Below are 12,055 nucleotides of genomic sequence, written 5' to 3'. Positions count from 1 at the left end.
CTGTGGCCCGTAAAATATCTGGACATTTCCGACATTCGGCAACAGTGTGTAGGAGATTGCAGCAGCTACAAGAGCCATTAAAACTGCCCTGCCACCAACTGATGCAAGAGGTGGTGATAAGGTGGAATTCCACCCTGTATATGCTTCTGCGGATGGAGGAACAGTGAAAAGCCATCCATGCATACTCCACAAGCCATGGATGCATTTTAGTCAAGCGCAGTGGAGAATACTTTCAGTGTTGTGGAAGGTGCTGAAACCATTCGAAGTAATCACCTGTGAAGTGAGTTCAGACACTGCTAGCTTGAGCCAAGTAATTTCCTTAATTAGACTTTTGGAAAAGCAGCTTGAGAAACTGAAGGAGGAGATGAAACAAAGCAATTGCGCTAAGTATGTCGGACTTTTAGATTAAGTTCTTTTTTCACTTCGCCGGGATCCAAGAGTTATCAAAATCTTGAAATTGGATCACTACATTTTGGCGACTGTGCTTGATTCTAGGTTTAAAAGCTATGTCTTCTCTTTCTTTCCAACTGACCCAGATCTCATGGGATGCAATGAACTCCTGGTGAGCAAGTTGACAGCTCAAGTGGTACATGACAAAACAACGTCTCCTCCTTCAGTTTCTCAGGCAACAGCTGATAGGAAAAACTTATCTTTCCCCAAGAGACCTAGTGGTGATGCAGATAAGTCAGCACAACATTTTGACATTTGGTCTGGTCTAAAAAAATTGCCCAAAAATTGTGAAAGCTCTGAAGTAAAATGAACTACAAATGCCATGAGGAAGAACTCTACCTGCAAATGCATCAAAGTACAGAGACTTGTGTAATGATTGATTCCAGCAGGGATGAATTAATATTGTGTGAGGATGATGTACACACTGATGATGGTGAGGATAAGGGTGAGGATTATGACAATGTAGATTGCAGGTGCTGGGATCTAGCTGAGAGAAGGGAGCTAGCTGATGCTAGAATGCTTGTTATTATTTTGGGTAGAATGGCATGTTGGTAATTTTATGTTTTACTACAGTAAACTTTCCCTTTATTAGAGAGGTGTTTTTTTCTTTACCAATGTAAAAGCTTGTTTTTTGGATTCCAGTTTCCCTGGCTTAAACACATTATGCCCTTGAGCACAGGCTTTAGTAGATGACGTAGAAGGACTAGTATCATCATGACTAGTGCCAGCAGCTGATATATCAATGGTGCTGAGCAATGGCACTGGAGAGTGATAAGAGCACTGCTACCCCCTTCTGTTTCTGTGTGAGCAATGGCACTGAGCAGTGGCACTGGAAACTGGAGAGTGTCAAAAACACTGCTACCCCTCTGTTTCTGTGTGAGAAATTACACTTTAAAATGGCACTGGAGACTGGAGAGTGAAAAGAACATTGCTACCCCTTCTGTTTCTGTGTGAGAAATGTCACATAGCAATGTTACTGGAGACTAACAAGAACTATGAAACTCCTCTGGTTTCTGTGTGAGCAATGGCACAGAGCAATATCACTGGAGACTGCCAAGAACACTGCCACCCCTCCATTTTCTGTGTGAGCAATGTCACTGGAGACTAACAAGAAAGCTGCCACCCCTCCTATTTCTGTGTAAGCAATGGCACAGAGCTATGTCACTGGAGACTGACAAGAACAATTCCACCCCTCTTGTTTCTGTGTGAGCAATGACACAGAGCAATGTCGCTGGAGACTGACAAGAGCACTAACACACCTCTTATCTCTGTGTGAGCAATGGCACAGAGCAATGTCACTGGAGACTGACAAGAACACTTCCACACTTCTTGTTTCTGTGTGAGCAATGGCACAGAGCAATGTGATGGAAGACTGTCAAGAACACTGCCACCCCTCCTGTCTCTGTGCAAGCAATGTCACTGGAGACTGACAAGAGCACTGACACCCCTCCTGTTTCTGTGTGAGCAGTGTCACTGGAGACTAACAAGAACACTGCCACCCCTCCTGTTTCTGTGCAAGCAAAGGAACAGAGCAATGTCACTGGAGACTGCCAAGAACACTGCCACACCTCCTGTTTCTGTGTGAGCAATGGCACAGAGCAATGTCATTGAAGACTGACAAGTACACTGCCACCCCTCCTGTTTCTGCATGTGCAATGTCACTGGAGACTAACAAGAACACTACCACCCCTACTGTTTCTGTGTGAGCAATGGCACAGAGCAATGTCACTGGAGACTGCCAATAACACTGCCAGTCCTCCTGTATCTGTGTGAGCAATGTCACTGGAGACTAACAAGAACACTGCCACCCCTCCTGTTTCTGTGTTATCAATGGCACAAAGCAATGTCACTGGAGACTGCCTAGAACACTGCCACCCCTTCTGTTTCTGTTTGACCAATGGCACTGTAGACTGCCAAGAACGCTGCTACCTCTCCTGTGTCTGTCTGAGAAATGGCGCCGGATCTCCAGGTAGGGAGGTACTTATGGAATCCAAAACCAGCGAGATCTGACTACGCAGCAATGACGTTTTGCCTCAATTTCAGTTCCGAGGATGCAGGAAATTACTCAGATTTGTGAAGTTCGATGGGTCTCAGTTTTCAGAAAACCGAGCCTGAGCCTACCTATTTAACATATGTGCTGTTTGAAAAAACTAAGTAGCATTCACTTGGAAATTACTCAAGACCAAATGATTTATAGTTGTGAGCTGTCATCCTTTCTTAGGAAACAAGTGTAAATTGTGCAGGAGAAGAGAGGATGTTTTCTTCCATACGTGATGATGCTCACGATCAGTATTCAGTTCCACATTTAGCCCGGAAAACTTCTGTCAATAAATCCTGATCTTAAGACATCTGTATTGAGATTTAAAACAAGCCCTTCTTCTGGCAAAGTAGGTGCATTGTAAATTAGCCTAACACTATCAGCATGTGGACACATCTGTCACAGGATTTCCTCCTAGCTTATTAGTATGAAAAACCAGTGCCTAAATTAAGCATATAACGTCTGTGTCTTCAAATAAGATGAACACAAATTCCAACTCTTACTCCCTTGTTTCTTTCTCCCTACCGATGTATGTTATGAAAAAACAAAAAATAACCACAGACAATAATTTATTGTGACAACTTTACCACAATCAAATACAAAAGTGAATATCCGAACATACATAAATAGATGTTTTATGCAAAGATTTACCTCGTACCAGAAGTAATTGGTAAGTATGCCCAAAAATTATGCTTGCAGCTTCAGAAAACCGCTCACTATTTTGAGCTTAGCAAAGCAAACATTTTCAGCCACACAAGACAGACACTGGCTTTTCAATATGTTCTGGCAGAGAAGTTTCACTTCGGAAAAATGTTCACTGCTACATATAAATTTACTGGTCTTTTACATGTCACAGATCCAAACACCACATTCCAAATTCCTAAATTGCTCTGGCTGTACAGTCAGTTTTATTCATTTACAGCATCCACATTCCACCTACAGCTTAAGCTGGGTACACACTACATAATTTTCCACCAACTTTTTATACCGATCGATTTTACATGCGATCGATGTTCCGATCGCTCGGTCCATGGACTGCATACACACTAGCCTTGTTTTAGACAATAAAGGGAAGAGCGAATGACTTTTACAGCCATGTTGTCGTGAGCAATAATTTTAATTTCGTACACACTGAAGCATCATTTGCGGGCCATGTAACGATATACCAAAGACATTAGCCTAAAGGGGCAGAGCTTTCACTATAGTTAACACCCAAAGCCGCATATAAAGAGAAGGCAATACTGTCTCTTCATTCATTCATATAAAATAGAAGTTTAGTAACATACATAAAATTTAGAAAACCATTTAAGTGGTAAAGTGCAATGCAATGAATATTCCCTAATAATAAAATCCCTTCGTATGTAATGGAATGCTCCATACTCGGCGGGCATGATCGCTGATTGGTCCACAGCAGAAACGAACGCCCATGTCTGAGTGTATAAAATGACAGAGGAACCTGTCTGGCGCCGAGGAGCGTGAGAAGATGGCGAGTGAGAAAGTGTCAGTGGGTGTTAAGGTTAAGGAGAAGGTGTCAGTGGGGGTTGCGGGTGGGGAGAAGGTGTCAGTGGGGATTGCAGCTATGGAGACGGAGACAGAGTCAGATGGTGCTGGAAGGGCCAAAAAATGTTGAAAAAGTTAAGGCAGGGACAGTATGCTGCCCGGCTGCTCTGACTGTGTTTAAAACACAATCAGAGCAGCTGGGCAGCACACTGTCCCTGCCTGTCACGGCTGGACGGACCTGCACATAGTGTGCAGCCGTCGGCAGCCTAAGATGTTAGAAAGGGGCGGGGCCTAAATCGCCTCCCCCCTAAATCGCCCCAGGTACAGCATTTTCTAGATCCGCCCCTGGGTGGGGTGTGGAGATATTCAAGAAGAGCAAAGAGCAAATCCAATGAGCCCAAGAGAGGTGGAGATGATAGTCAAAGTACTGGACCAGGATGACAACAACATTAAAAAAGGTCAGTAGCACGTGTAGTGTACCTGCTTGAAGGACTTTATTTCATTCTAGTGTCATACGAAGCAATGTAAACGCCTAACGCCTATTTTGTAACATTTTTTTTATGTCAGAACAAAGAATTAATGCTAAGAAGGCCTGTGTAGATGCCACTGATACCACTAATGTTACACCTGTTATTAAACAAGAAAAACTTGAAAAAGAAAAATATATAAAAGAACTTCGATACAAAGGTATTTCAGTGAACATGTGTAGACAGCTAAATGCTTTGGGCACATACTTGTACCATTATAATAACCAAAATGTCGCCTGTTTTCCAGAATATATAGAGGTTAAGCCCGCTATTATGGTGATTGTACCACAGGAACCAAAACATAAACTGATCTCGAGCAGTGTGCAAGGTGAGAAAATGAGAGTATTTCTGTCGTTGAATATAAATTACAGATATATAAGTTTAATGGTAAACTTTTTTTATTTCCTTGTTTCGTAGGTAAAGAAATCAAAGGGAATAGAAACCCAATCGACATCAAAACCTGTTCTGCCACAAACCAGTAGCACCTTTAAAGTGTAATACTATTTTTTTCACTTGTCGTATTGCAAAAATGTTTGTACATTTTTTCCTGCAATAAAACTGTTGCATGAACACTGTGTGGTTTATTCTGGGTATTTCACAAATATTACTTAATAAAGGTTAATATGACTTTATAACTTTAGTAGTTTATAAAGGTTAAATTTTATAAAGGGTAAATATGAATACATTGCCAACATAGACGCAAAGGGTAATAACACACGTGCTTTATACAAGTGTAATGGTCTGCAGCCAGACAGGTGCAATACACATTTATACAAAACACAAGTCTGTGATATGTGGATACCGCACCACATGGGACGGGGACAGACATCAAAAATTTACATACACACGCCCCCCAGGTCGAGGAAGTATCGGAGGATTGTCGTGGATCAGTCGGAAGTTTATACACACTACACAATGGAAACGAGATTGGAATGAAAATATTTAACGGTACGACCAACCAAATGAGGCGACAATCGTCCATTTGGCCAGACTTTCGACCATCGTGTCACTACACACACTGACCCGACTTTTGAACGAGCGGTCGTATGTCAGCTGATTGAGCAGATTATTGGACGAAAACCGTGTAGTGTGTACCCAGCTTTAGTAAGTGGCAGCAGAACACCTAGTGCAATTATTCTACAGACAATTAGACTAATATCAGTACGCAGCACTGTGTATTGGCTCTAGAGACAGACAAGCAAAATCTGGAAACAATTCCAAGTTCTGAGCCCAGACACATTCTTGGTATATTCAGTGTTATGGGTAAGTCCCCACTTTAGAGAGAGAATATTCATTCCCTAGATAATAAGGTTGGAAATATGTAGTCAGAGAGAGATCAGTTACAGAGCAGCTGTCTTTAAGACCATGAGGGATTCTCCCTCTGTGTTTTCTACCTCTCTCCTGCAGGGGCTGTAACTTACTGTCAGCCCAAGCAGCAGCTGCTGTTATTTATCTTTTATCTCCCACTGTCACTTATCATCCAGTATCTCCCTCTCTCACATTACACTCATCTATTTCTCCCTTCCTCTGCAATACGTTGAGCTATGTGGTCAGGAAGGGGGAATGGACTGGGGGATCCCACAGCGACATGTCAGAAGGCCGGGCCGTGCACTGCAGTAATAGGTTTTATAGCCCCTGTTTTCACAACACTTAAAGAAGGGAGTGATCAGGTGCTGATAGGCAGTGGTGATCCAATTACAGGAAGGTTTTCTGGGGAACTGTAAACCCCCCCCTGCGCACGCGCCAGTGCTCTCCACCAACACGTATCAATCAATAATGATCTTTCTCAAGGTGCTAGGGGCTGATCGTTTCCACCTCTTTTTTTTATCCTACAACTGGTCATTAATTAATCCCCAGCTGATAAGTGTATCCATCCTATGAAATACTCTCAGAGAAACTGTCTGCTAATAGTATATATATACTCAGATACATAGTACTTCTGAATAGTATTATCTGCCCAATTTTTCTATCAAACCTCTATATTGTTTTTCAAATATTAAAAAGTTTTTTATTCATCACCTAAAAACCATTTTAATTCAAAAAGTTCAAACCTATGGTGGCCAGAGTGTTTAAAGAATGTATCCATCGCATCTCTTTCTTAGCTAATAAAACAGGTGCATCTTGCCTCCTCAAATCGTTTTCAACCTTTTCTATTCCCCAGAATATTTTTAAGTCTCATTCGGAACAATCATGTTGTACCTTAAAATGAGATGAAACTAAATGGTTCATATTCTCTTTCTTAATATTTCTTACTTTGGCTATTCTCACTTTAAGTGGGTATGACATCCTTCCCACATAAAATAAGCCACAGGTACATTCTATTACATATATCACATTAGCCGTATTGCAACTAATAAAATCTTTGATACTAAAAGTTTGATTATTGACCATAAAATCCATCTGTTTATTTATTTTTATTATAAAAAGTGTTTAACATTTAACAATATAAAACTGCTGATTGATGTATCTGTAGTTTTGAACATTGGGAAGAAAGTAGCATAATAAACCATACAGTTATTATTGTTTGTAAAAAAGTGCTGTGATGATTATGTAGTATATCTAATGACTGATTGTTATTTTCTGTTGAATTCATGTATAACAACGTGAATATTTTATGTAACCTTGTAATGTAATCTCAACGTGTGATTTGCTAAATGACATGAGTTTGAAGCTATGCCAGTGTCATTAATCTTTTGAAATTATGCAGAGATAGATAAGCATCTCTGAGGAGTATTTTTGGTATGGATGTGGACCTGAATGAGCAGAGGTGAAAATAGATGTCTTGTGAACATTCCAGAGCTCAGGACATCCCTAGCTCACTTTGAAAGCCCTGTGACATTTGATAGATCAACCTGTCCTTATTGACAGTGAAACTCCAAACATGAAGGGGGTGAGAGGTGTGTGGAGAAAGTTTTAAAATCTTCTGCCTTAGACAATAGCATGTGCATTTTCATGAGGGGGTCTATCAAGACCGAAATGTCCCATCTGTCTCAACTGTGTTACTGTGTTCCCTCATACACACCAAGTCTTAACTAAGTAAGTAGTGACTCTGGTTTTAAGTCCTATTTTATTTTCTGAAACCTATTTGTGCAGCATATTGTATGTCTTGTTATTATTTTTTTGTAACTAAGCCTTGGATAATTTTTCAGATTAAATAAATTTAATCTAGTGTATTCTTCGTGATTCTTTGTAAACTTACGAAGCCCAGGGATGTGTATGTGATTTAAGTGTGAAACATTATTAAGTGGTTTTGATGAACATAAGGACACCATAATAAATCCTTTGGGATGTCACAAAAGGTGTATTCATTGCTAAGTGACTAAGGTGGCGCCAGTCACTGCCAGCTGTTCAGATTGCTGTATCTGGGACAGGTTGAGCGGTAATGACAAGTGTGTACATGATTAAATAATTATTTCATTAGTTCACAACCACAGATACATCAATCAGCAACGATAATAATATAAGGGATTTCATATATGCATATATACGATATTATATTATGATGCTATATTATGAATGAGGTTATACATATGTGTTTTATATTGTTAATTATATATTGTGATTGTTATAATAAGTTATGTCCGCATCATTATAGAATTATAGGTAATAGCTGTCTGTGTATTTTACATTAATGGCCATATTTGCATAGAAATTGATATTATGCCTGTAAGACATGCTCCTGATTACTAACATACATTCTGTCACCTAATCAGTACATGTGGGTCCAAGGGCAAAACGTCATCATGATTTGCAAATAAAAACACGAGGTACCAACAATCATGACACCTTCCCAGTTGTGACGAAACGCATTGAGTTCGCTTCCTTTACAGACGTCAGACAGGAAACAGCTCATGCATTCCACAGTGGAACGCACACCAGACATCTTGCTACTACAGAATGAAGTTTAAACACCTATCTTCTTTCTGAGACTCTGGCTACATTGAACAATAAGAACTATCCGGGACATCAAAAACAGCAAGCATTTGGGTACTAATACCCACCCTTTGGAGTTTCGCTCTACACCGATGTAGATATATATATATATATATATATATATATATATATATATATATATAAGTTTTGAGTCAGGTCTAATATGGGTTTTGACATAGCACATATTCCATTGAATTGTACGGTTTATTAAGCCATTCTGAGGACTCATGAGTCTTATAGTTTACTAACATCCATATACTGATTAATATACACCTCTACCACTCATTATACATTTGTCTGAATACATACACTGTTTCCTTGGGGTGTTGATCATCAACCTCTCCAGTACCACCCTTACCAAACATTTAGCACTGGATCTTTTTTCCTGTATATATTGTTTGGACTACCTTTGGATCTACAGCTGTTTCTCTACTAATATAGTGAATAAGATCCTAGTGAGCTACCTGTGCACATATAATTTTGTTTATAAAAGTTGTCACAGCTGTTCGTAATAGAAATGTTCAATGTTTTCCAATGGGAAAGGACTTCCTGTGTATTGAAGCATACTTGCGCTTCCCAATGGTGGTGAAGTCCTATAGGCAGAAGGCTATATAGGAAGCTTGCTTGGCTTCCCATGACGAGCTGTTGTCTGTGGGGAGAGAGTGGATAAAATGTATGTGGTTGGGCTTGTAGGAAATGAACTTGTTCCTATATGTAAGGGGGATTGTGACAATTCAGTGTCATGTGAGTGTTTCCACTTCAGCGCCCTATATAGCGACCATCATTGACCAAACAATCAACCTCCAGTCTTATTTCAACAGGTAGCCTTTTCATTTATTGTGCGACTGTTGCTCCGTACAGTTCACATTTGTCTGCTTCCTTTGTCATTAATTGGGTCGCAGATTCAATCTTTTTTCTAGTGAGCGTGTCAGGTTGTTCCTGGTCACCTGCCCTTTTCTTGCCCCTCATGCCAGTTTGTTCCCCTTGTTGCTGGACAGCTTGAACAGTGTCCTGTTGGGTAGGTCTGTGGTTTGCTGGCTGTCTTGTGCCAGCTGTGTGAGAGGCATTGTTGTCACAGAGTCTTCTGCCACATCACATAATCCTGCTTCAGGTAAGACAGCTGGCTGTGTAATTAAAACAGAATTTCAAGTAGTTAGCATAATAATACATAAATGTATTGATTTAACATTAAAACAATCTATCTCCTGCAGTTCCCATCAACAGTTGAGGAATGGCAACTTATTGACGAAGAATTTGAAAAAGTGAGGAATTTCCTAAATTGTGGCAGGCCCATAGAAGGTAAACATGTAAGAATTATGCCTCCCTTTAAAAGTGGATTATATTTCTACAACTACAAGGGATTCTTCAGCATTATCCTGAAGGCCATAGTGGATGCCAAATATGAATTTATATTCGTGGACATTGGTAAAAATGGAAAAGTGTCAGATGGTGGGGCATTGGAGCAAACTCCCTTCCAGGACAATCTTAAAAACAATGCACTTAATTTGCCACCATGCACCAAAACATAATTAGGGCTTGTGGCTAGATCACTTATAAGTAGGGATGAGCGCACTCGGATTTATGAAATCCGAGCCCACCCGAACGTTGCGGATCCGAGTCGGATCCGAGACAGATCCGGGTATTGGCGCCAAATTCAAATGTGAAACTGAGGCTCTGACTCATAATCCCGTTGTCGGATCTCGCGATACTCGGATCCTATAAATTCCCCGCTAGTCGCCGCCATCTTCACTCGGGCATTGATCAGGGTAGAGGGAGGGTGTGTTAGGTGGTCCTCTGTCCTGGTAGATCTCGTGCTGTGCTGTTTAGTTCTGTGCTGTGCTGTTTAGTTCTGTGCTGTGCTGTGCTGTGCTGTGCTGTGTTCTGCAGTATCAGTCCAGTGGTGCTGTGTGCTGTGCTCTGTCCTTCTAAGGTCAGTGGTGCTGCTGGGTCCTGTGCTGTGTCCTGTTCAGTCCAGTGGTGCTGTGTCCTGTGCTCTGTGCTTCTAAGGGCATAGTTATTTCCCCAATATTCCCCTGTGTTTAAAAAAATAAAAAAAAGTTTTTTAAAAAAATACCAAAAACTACTTTCATTTTTTTTAATTACCACAAAATTTGCACAACCAATCCTACAGTATAAGCCCATTGGTACTGCAATATTACCAAGTTCACACATTCAGCAGTAAAAGTCCAGTGGTACTGCAATATTACAAAGTTTACACATTCTGCAGTATCAGTCCAGTGGTGCTGTGTCCTGTGCTCTGTCCTGCTGAGTTCCGTAGTGCTGCTGGGTCCTGTGCCGTGTCCTGTTCAGTCCAGTGGTGCTGTGTCCTGTGCTCTGTGCTTCTAAGGGCATAGTTATTTCCCCATTATTCCCAAGTTTTTAAAAAATGAAAAAAAAAGTAAAAAAAAATAAAAAATTTAAAAAAAAAAAAAAATATATAATAATTATAACCAAATTTGCAAAACCAATCCAGCAGTATAAGTCCATTGGTACTGCAATATTACAAAGTTCACACATTCTGCAGTATCAGTCCAGTGGTGCTGTGTCCTGTGCTCTGTCCTGCTGAGGTCCGTAGTGCTGCTGGGTCCTGTGCCGTGTCCTGTTCAGTCCAGTGGTGCTGTGTCCTGTGCTCTGTGCTTCTAAGGGCATAGTTATTTCCCCATTATTCCCAAGTTTTTAAAAAATAAAAAAAAGTAAAAAAAAAAAAAAAATTTTAAAAAAAAAAAAATATATAATAATTATAACCAAATTTGCAAAACCAATCCAGCAGTATAAGTCCATTGGTACTGCAATATTACAAAGTTCACACATTCTGCAGTATCAGTCCAGTGGGGCTGTGTCCTGTGCTCTGTCCTGCTGAGTTCCGTAGTGCTGCTGGGTCCTGTGCCGTGTCCTGTTCAGTCCAGTGGTGCTGTGTCCTGTGCTCTGTGCTTCTAAGGGCATAGTTATTTCCCCATTATTCCCAAGTTTTTAAAAAATAAAAAAAAAGTAAAAAAAAATAAAAAATTTAAAAAAAAAAAAATATAATAATTATAACCAAATTTGCAAAACCAATACAGCAGTATAAGTCCATTGGTACTGCAATATTACCAAGTTCACACATTCTGCAGTATCTTGTGCTACATATAATGGAGACCAAAAATTTGGAGGATAAAGTAGGGAAAGATCAAGACCCACTTCCTCCTAATGCTGAAGCTGCTGCCAATAGTCATGACATAGACGATGAAATGCCATCAACGTCGTCTTCCAAGCCCGATGCCCAATCTCGTAGTACCGGGCATGTAAATTCCAAAAAGCCCAAGTTAAGAAAAAGTAGCAAAAAGAGAAACTTAAAATCATCTGAGGAGAAACGTAAAGTTGCCAATATGCCATTTACGACACGGAGTGGCAAGGAACGGCTTAGGCCCTGGCCCGTGTTCATGACTAGTGGTTCAGCTTCACCCACGGATCTTAGCCCTCCTCCTCCTCCCCCCCCCCCCTACAAAAAATTGAAGAGAGTTATGCTGTCAGCAACAAAACAGCAAACAACTCTGCCTTCTAAAGAGAAATTATCACAAATCCACAAGGCGAGTCCAAGGATGTTGGTGGTTGTCAAGCCTGACCTTCC

General features: G+C 40.5%; 1 protein-coding gene and 1 long non-coding RNA gene across 2 annotated transcripts in view; both read left to right on the top strand.

Annotated features, from left to right (window-relative positions):
- Nucleotides 1-12,055, top strand: part of LOC142144086 (glutathione S-transferase 3-like) — a 134,611-nt gene that overhangs the window by 26,127 nt on the left and 96,429 nt on the right. The window lies entirely within an intron of this gene.
- Nucleotides 4,345-5,027, top strand: LOC142142790 (uncharacterized). Its single transcript, XR_012689332.1, has 3 exons — nucleotides 4,345-4,675; nucleotides 4,763-4,843; nucleotides 4,933-5,027. It is a non-coding gene; the product is annotated as an uncharacterized LOC142142790 (long non-coding RNA).

This window comes from Mixophyes fleayi, chromosome 3 (genome assembly GCF_038048845.1).
Source record: "Mixophyes fleayi isolate aMixFle1 chromosome 3, aMixFle1.hap1, whole genome shotgun sequence".
Taxonomy (NCBI): Eukaryota; Metazoa; Chordata; class Amphibia; order Anura; family Limnodynastidae; genus Mixophyes; species Mixophyes fleayi.
Note: the sequence above shows the minus strand (reverse complement) of the source record. Positions and strands in the feature narration are given on the sequence as shown.